General features: G+C 37.6%; 1 long non-coding RNA gene across 1 annotated transcript in view; it reads right to left on the bottom strand.

Moving 5' to 3' along the window:
- The window catches only part of LOC122352387, a 55,700-nt gene continuing 46,901 nt past the window's right edge, over window positions 1–8,799 (bottom strand). Inside the window, exons 3-4 of the long non-coding RNA XR_006251868.1 lie at window positions 185–267; window positions 1–111 (exon numbers count right to left, since the gene is read on the bottom strand). This is a non-coding gene — a long non-coding RNA (uncharacterized LOC122352387). The remainder of the gene's footprint in view (window positions 112–184; window positions 268–8,799) is intronic.

The raw sequence follows: 8,799 nt of genomic DNA, 5'->3' as shown, positions 1-8,799 counted from the left end.
CTCTTGTGCTTCTGCTTAAATCCCAGTTGTCTCCAGTGTCTCTGTCAGCTTCCTCTGTGGTTGTGGTGTGCGCTCCAAGGATCTCCTTCGTCTCCTCTGTACTCCTGGTTGCTGGAAAAGATAAGAACTGCGCTCAGTATCGCGGTGATTCCAGTTAAAGACTTTCAAAGGACTATATACTCACCCAGTTCCTCTGCAGTAGACTTTCCGTGCTCATCTGTGCAAATAAACTTTACCATTTTAGCTACCTCCTGTGTGAGTCTGCTTCTGTCACACACACACACACACATATATATGTTTAGTGGCTTATTTTATGACTTAAGGCTAGTATCACTTATACCAATTAATATTGATTTCCCTATAAAATTGTCCTCCTTCATAAAATAAAAAATAACTTCTAACTGAAGTGAACTTAAAACAATCTTCACATAAACCCATTGTAATGTCACATCTACCCTTTTCCTCTTTCTTTTTCTTTGTCTTTTGATTAATAGACATGACAGCAGCTGGATATCATGTTATTTTGGCTGTAGCAATATGTATGTTAATAGAACAAAGAAATTCATGAACAACTTTGGAAGTCTGGAACAATTTGAGGTTATTACATATTTTTGTTTGTTTTTTGGGGGATGCTACCCCTTCAAGATAAGTCTGAAGCTATTCTAACTTTAGACATTTTTTTTTGAAGTCACTTTTCAAGAATCTGAATTATTTTATGGATATGCTGTTGGTATTTTAAGGGTGGTAGAGTGTTAGGAGGTTATTAGATGGTCCTGGATTTTCAGGATGGAAGGTTGCTAAGGATTTGTAACACACATGTTAAATAGACATACGCCTCATTAGCAGCTCTTTCTATGGGCTGCTATATGTAATCCATCCATCTCATTAGGAATGGTCAAAGCAGATTCATGAAAACCCCGAGACCAAGATGCCTGTGGGTCTGCAAAGTAACAGTGATGCTGCTGAAGCGTCTGCTCTGTTTATTCTTTTTTTTTAAGTGCACTCTCAACATTTCATTACATCTTTGCCGCTCCTTACGATTCTGAAGGTCATCACACCCCAGAAGGTGTCTGCTGGCTAATTGGTTTTCTCCTTTGTTTTAATTGCATGTCTTCATCTCAGACAGCCAAAAAGGGAGAATTTTCAGACCTATTTGCTGTCATCGCGATAAAAGCGCACAACTTCACGCTTGGCTGTTTGAAATAAATGGAATATATTAGCTGGAACTGTTCTTCTATCGGTGACACACTAACCGGACTGCATCGCTTTTCCCCGCGATGAACTAGGATCTCGGAGGGTCACGCGTTACATGCAAACAATGAAGAAATATCAGAAGCGGATGTGGATGGAATTTAACTTTGAAGAGGCTTGGTGGAATACAAATATATACACTTGAAGTCTGCAACTGCTGAACTTCACACATTCTGTGGCATGCGTCTGCTGAAAGGAAGACTGCTAAGGAAGAGAGTTGTGTCTGAAAATATTTAAAGTTTGGTCCGAGATAAAACGCAGGCCTAACCTCAACAGAAGAGCAGGGGGCGGACAGGCTGGAGAGATAAATGCATACAAACTGCTCTTGAAGATCAGATCTACCAAAGACTTGAGCCACATTTTTTTATTAGCAGACTGACTTCCCTTCCTACGGCTCGCAAAGCATATGAATCCAATCTCAGGGTTCTTTGACTTGAATTTGTCTTATGAATGTCAATATTTGGGGAGCTATGACTGCACACAACGAGGTTGTTTTGAAGCAGGGTCGTGCGTCACTGAGAACTGAACTGAGATTGTGTTCTACGTTTCGGTTCAGTGCCAGATACTGAAGATCTGTCTTAATGCAATCATGCTTTGGTTGCGGGTGGCGAGGACGAGGGTCAAGATCCTACACATGCACATCTTAAATGTCACACCAAACCCTCAATAAGAGTCATGTGCTATCCTCTGTTAGCCACGTTTTACGAGTAAAACCATGTGTGCATCAGTCGTCGTACAAAGGGGACTCGTGTGGGAGAACATTATTTGAACGCGATTGAAAAAAAACAAAAAAAACAGGAGTGCTCTCTAATTTTTCAATTAAACTAAGTGTAGGGTTAGAGGCCGTTATGAGCATTTTTGGCTGGGAAAGTAAGGTCGGTCTCTTGCCAGGTTTATCTGTGGCCACTTCTACTGTATGTGCTCTGGAATTAATTGAAATGTTGAGTTTTGTGGGTTTTGGCACCTCGAAACATGACGACTGACAGAGTAAATCTATCTTAATACATATAAACTGCATGATTAGTTAATTAAAATGCTCTGCGGATACAGTCAAAAAGCAAAGTCATTCACTCGAGTTCTTTTCTCTTTCACATCAATGGATATTGAGGTCAGAGATTTATAAACCCGATTTTTTAAAGGAAGAAAAGACATCCCATCTGGATGCTATTTATTTACAAAGAATGGGAAAGCGTTCAATTGAGATGAAGTGAAATTTCGGTCTATATTCAGGCTTAAGTGCAGACAGTTGGCACCTCAAATCTTTTTAAACACCATTCCATGGCCTAGAAAGTACTCTGTTGTAAGACTGCCATGAACTCATTTTCAGTTTAATTCAAGGGAAACGCTTTAAGAGATAAGAGGATGCAGAAATATAAGAAGATTGATTAAATTTGAAAGCGGTCATACATCTTCCTTTTCTGTGGGTCCATAACAAACAATGCCCTTGGGTTTAAACTTTTATCTGTTTTCAATAACTTTAAGAAGATATTATAACAGACTTGCATTGAAAAAGTGAATAAAGAACTAAGAAAGCACTTTTTTTATTGAATTAAAACATATTCTTCACGGTACAGACTCTGTTGAGCACTAAATGCACAGTCACCTGTATTTGAATGAGATATAAAACCTTAAGCAACTCTCAGTGTAGACTTGCAGTTTAATTTCATACATGCACTATTTACGGGTATTGGTGTCACATTACACACATACTTTGTAGTCGCAAATAACCATGTGTTCTAGACGGGGCAACAGTGAGTTAATAGAGATTGACAGAGCGTGTAAATGCATGTTTTATTCTCGGTATGGTCACATTAATCTGTGCGCTGCTACTTGAGTGAATCGCTGGGTCTGTCATTCATAATAAATGTTTTTTTCTTTCTTTCTTTCTCTCTTTTAACTTTTTCTCAAAGCATAATCAATGCTTTTGTAAATAATTTAGTTACTTTGCAAAAGATTCCAGAGTAGACATTTCACACAGACTAAATTATTTGCATATGATCGTAATCAGCTGAATGATTCATGCAAGCAAACAAATTGTCGGCCACTTATTTACCAAACTTTAAAATAAAATGTGACACTTGTGGCTAAATGTGAGGTTATACGATCCGAGACGCTATTTCAGTAACAATATGCATATTGTTTTTATTATTATTACAAGGCTACACTATGGTTCGCATTATGTTCAAAAAAAAAATAAATAAACATTCTGCCTGTTTTATTTGTGGCTTAAAACATATGGATAGTGCAGAATAAAAAGTGTTGCTAGAGTAAATCAACAAAAAGAAGACACAAAGATAGACTTAATGTAATTTACCCTTGTATTCTAAAAGATAACTTAAAACTATGAATTGCAAAACAATACACTTGAACTGTGCCTAATGTTCATCTCTCTCAAATTCTTTGGATTTTATCTAGTATTAATGAAACCTCTTTTGAAGGATCAGCAGCACACGGAGAGAAAAGTACACACTGTCAGAGTAAGAACAGAACGGAGAGAAACAGCCGATGGAGGTGAAGGTACATACTGACCATCGCAAGTGTGACACCAGTGCACTTCTCTGCTGCATAAAGGCATGTAAGTTCCTTCTGCCTTTATAGAGTTCCTTAGTAACGTTATTCTCCACAGGAGATGTTGTTTTTCCCAGCAGGCTGAAAGGCACTTTCTGGGTTTTGAGCTTGTTGGTTGGTCATTTCAGTTTAAAAAAATATGTCTATGTGGCATTTTAGCCCTAGGTGGGAGCTCTCTTGTAATAAAGTTTGTACTTGTCATGTTTGGTCCACTTCACAGAACATTAAACACTGAAGTACTGTTTGACAGTTTGCATTACCCGACTTAAAACACATGAATCACTCTCCAGGTAACTGAACTGAGCTGGTAGTTGGTTCTCCTGGTAGCCCAAGCCCTCTACATTCTTAGAACGTTACTAAAATATCCTTTTCCCTCTTCTTTATTATTACAGCACGGATCTTAAATGACTGTTCCTGCATAGCCTAACAAAATAAATGGCATGGAGCAGCTCCGCATATTTCATATGTTTCAGTATTATTGGTTTGTTATTCACCGACTACTAGAGATAAAAACACTACTATCTGAGAAAAGCTGGCCTGCATTCATTGGCTCGTCTGCATGGCAGAAAGCTACATTTGGCCCCGGGCATTCACACATGTGCATAATTGCCTTCAGGAGCAAGACACATTTCTGTATGCGTGTTGAGGATTAGGCAGTCATGTGAGGCATTTTTTTGTAGTGCCTGCTTATAACGCTGGCCTCTCTTGGCCTTTGGAAAACACAGCCCACTGTGTTTAAAATCACATTTTTGACTTTTTAACATTCAGTCGGGCTGTCGTGAAGAAGCACGACCAATCAGAGAGCAGCACAGCATCGTCGTGCCAAGGTGTTTTTTTATTCATTCTTTTTTTTTTTTTTTTTTTTGGAACGCAATTAACGAAGATTATTCGTTGTCCAAACATACAATCATGCTGTAGAGTCATTTCAATCTCTTTGAATCCATTTTCCAGTGCTGAGCAAATTACCAGTGTGACCCAGTGTTAGGAACAATTATAAATCAACCTGTTATCTCCTTCCAAATTAATTTACATTTGTTTTCACTCTTATGAAGTGAGCAAATATCTTGGAAACCTCTTCCAGGCTGTTCTGGGGCGCTGCTAAATCACTGCAGTTTTCTTTGCACAGAGACCTCCAAGTTTGCTATGTAAAGATAATAAAATAGTTCCTCTTGAGATGTCGAAAAGGCTTTAGATTTTAAGAGGCCAACAGGTTTAGTGTGCAGTTATGAATAATAAATTAAAGCAGCTTTATGTTCGCACTGAGGAACAGGGTTACTTGCAAGAAACAGATGTGTGCGCTATCAAAATATTTCAGATAAACAACAACACTAATTTAGCCTTGAGAATGAAACAATGGGCGTCTAGAGGCATCTACGGGAGAGTTCGCAAAATTCAGAGAAGTACTCTAAATATTTACATACTACTTATTTCCTGTTTAACTCCACATGGAAATAAACAGAAAACTCTAACTGAAATTTGGCACACTTTTTGGGCTCTGGCACTTCAACTGTATAGCTCCACCAACTGATCAAAAGTCGCAGATTCATCTGCTTAAATATCTTGAACCCTTTAGACCACAAATGCATTTTCTCTTCTTATTTAGTTGATTGCATGAAAAGTTCTATGCCAAGTAAAATGCCTGCCATCGCAGTTCACTATTGTCTAGCGTTCACCAAAATTTCGGCACTCTGCTGAATGGGTTACACGTGGAGAACCGATAAGTGAAAGACCTGCGTGTGAATCTGAAAAAAGCCTGGAAGCCTCGAAGATCAATGGGAAAGCACCTGGCAGCAGACATCGTGGTGGAGGAGCAGGATGGAATATGGGTTTCCGGTATAGAACTATTGATGAATTCAGACCTGGTTCCTCCCCAGCAAGGTTTTCACCAGGGTGATGCTGGAGAGGAGGAGCGAGCAGGATTCTGCATAGCCAGTCCAGAAAGCATATCTACATATGATCACTGAGGAGCCACTCAATTGTGGCATTCACAATTGTACATCTGCTTCATAAAATTCCAAAGCGAAAGTGAAATGGCAGACAAGGACACCGATTTGGAGAAAACAATGCTATGCAGCAGATGTTAATCAATCTTATCCAAAGCTTCTGCACGGACATTTAAATCATTTGCAGTCAAGAAAGAAGTTAGGCAAGGGTGTCTCCTGTCATTGATAATCTTCTCCCTTGTGGGTGATGAAGACAATCACGGTTGAACCAAGGTGAATGCAGTGAACCCTTACCCTGAAGCTAAAATGGCTTACCTTTTATTGCACCCTTTGGGGTTCTGCAGCAGTCAAATACATTCCTAGTTTAAAAATAAAAAAAGATATGCTCACATGTATTTGAAATACATTTATTTCATGCTAAATATACTACAAATACATTTTTATATTTATGTACTTAATAAAATGCCCTGCAATTGTACTTTTAGTATGCTAAACTGGTAAAAAGGCTGCTAAATTGGAACATGTAATTAAATATGTTAATAGATATATATATATATATATATATATATATATATATATATATATATATATATATATATATAGGATGAAATAAATGTTTTTTTATCTTTTTTTATCTTTCAGTCAGTGTGTTTTAAACAAATAATAATACTATTCTAAAAAGCTACCTGTTCTTATTAGAAAAGAGCAGGTTTTTTTTGCTTTTAGAGAGGCAAAACAACAAATAAATGAAAACAAGTATTGTCAAAATGTCAAACTATCTCTGAAAAAAAAAATATTTGTTGATCTGTATTCATCATTTATCTCATAATTTAACTCACCTAAATACTTCAATTGCTTGGTTTTCTGTAATAATTCTTGAGGTTACTGTTTGATTACGCTGTAAAGCAATACACAAAGTATTTATTATCACCCTGCTGTCTCACTCCTTCAAGCATATCCAGAAAAAGAAAGCAAGATTACAGGAAGTGACCACACCTACATAGTACAGAGAACAGAGAGTCTGTGGTTTAACACCAATCAGAGAGCTCACATCACCATAGGTGGCCAGGCAAGTCAACCACTTTATCTATCCTAGTAGCATCAGCACTATAAAAAAAGGGTAACATAATAACAGGTGTGGTCTAGCTAAATCTAAATCTCTTGAAGCCAGTGTGGAGAAAAACATTTAGAGCTACATTTAAATGACAATTTAAAACAAATGTCAAATTGGTAGAGCTATACTGTGCAAAAACCTGGAGACACACCAAGAGTCTGGACCACAAGATGCAAATCTTAAACAGCACTTGCTTACAACAAATCCTGTGTGTTAGATGGCCAGAGTGGATTTAAAATCAGGAACTCTGGCATCGCACCGACCAGACGCCCATTTTAAACAATTGTGGATCGGGCAATCCAGCATTTGCATGCCATTCTCTGGAATTAACTCTCTAAGAGAAAAAGAGGAGCTCTAACCTGCAGAAAAACCATGCAAGCAGAGCTCGAGACCATCAATAGATCTCGAGGAGCAGGCAGCCCAAGACAGACAGAGAGATGGAGATTCCAACTGGGACTTAGAAGAATATGTTAAGCAAGCTACATGCTCACCAAAATTGGCTCATATCATCTACCGCACAAAGTGCACAAAACTAAACGAATATAAACTGAAGATCACGCTATCCTTAATTTAAACCGTATAATTAACAATATTTTTCACATCACTTCCGTTAATGCAGTCCACTAGAATGAGTGAATGAAAACAAGCGAGTCTGCATGACGCATTTCGCTTTTTCCCCATGTTGATGTTTAGGAAGTTTCAACTGTTGTTGTGAACCTGTGAACTTTTATCGTTGTGGTGGCTATGAGTTTTGAGTAAAGCTGCAGATGTCAGACCACATCCTTGACATCACCTAACTTTAGGAGGCACCCGTGCCGTATAAACAGAGCAGGACACGGCCGATGGTAAGCCACGGTTGTCACAAACGGAACCCTAGAGCAATTTACTGTAAAGGTCAAGTGTAATAACAGTCGTTTTGGTCGTGGACCCAAACGATTTGCATACCATGTGGGACACAAGCTGTCTGCTCCTTGCTTACAAACAGATCTGTTGCCATTGCAACGATACTGCCAACATGATGGACAGCTTAAGCCTGTAATTACTGCGCTAGTTATCATTTTGTTGCTTACAGCGGGTGAAAAAAACACGAACTTCGCCTGTAATTTTACTAAAGCGATATTAGTTGGCCTCAAAAACTCATAAACCGACTAAAAATACAGCAATAAAGCTTTGTTTTCTTTGACTTCATAATGACATTTCTATTTGCTTTGACAATATCCTGTTGACAAAATCCTCTGTTATTTATATTACACCTCTGTAGACAATAACCCGCTATGGTCTTTTTTTCCGGTTTATTTATATGCTCAAATGTCAGATTTACAGGCAGGCGGAAAATGGAACAACTGAGATTACTGTGTGTAGCTGCTGTTAGTTTGTGCAACTTACCATCTCATCACCGTGCTGGCAAATGCAGGCAGAATGTGCCCCACTGCAGTTCAGTGTCTTTGATCCATAATATATTTTTCTTACTTGTAGGTGACATGACAGAACAAAAAGATTTGTTTAGAAAAAAAATATGACAAACTTTTTATGTTCTCAGCTTGGCCTTTTCGTGAATATTATAATCACGGTTTCGCTTTAAAGTCAACATTTTAAAAAAATAATAATAAATTACCCTATTTGTTTTCTTAATGCACTTCGCTGGCCTTATTATGCATGATTTATCAGCACACATTATTCTAAATATAATAATATTCTAATTAATCATTTTTATCAGTTTAATCGTTATACAAAGCGACTAAAATGTGAATAAGATTTCATTGACTAAAACTTGACTACACAAAAACAGGACACAGTTAAAATGTACATTTGAGTAAGACTAAGAATAAATTAAAAATTGTTGTCAAAATGAAAACTGCTGTAAAGTTAATTAATATTAATCTTATTGCTAAAATGTCAAGTTTTCATTGACTAAAACTAGAC

This window comes from Puntigrus tetrazona, chromosome 10, assembly GCF_018831695.1.
Source record: "Puntigrus tetrazona isolate hp1 chromosome 10, ASM1883169v1, whole genome shotgun sequence".
NCBI lineage: Eukaryota > Metazoa > Chordata > Actinopteri > Cypriniformes > Cyprinidae > Puntigrus > Puntigrus tetrazona.
Note: the sequence above shows the minus strand (reverse complement) of the source record. Positions and strands in the feature narration are given on the sequence as shown.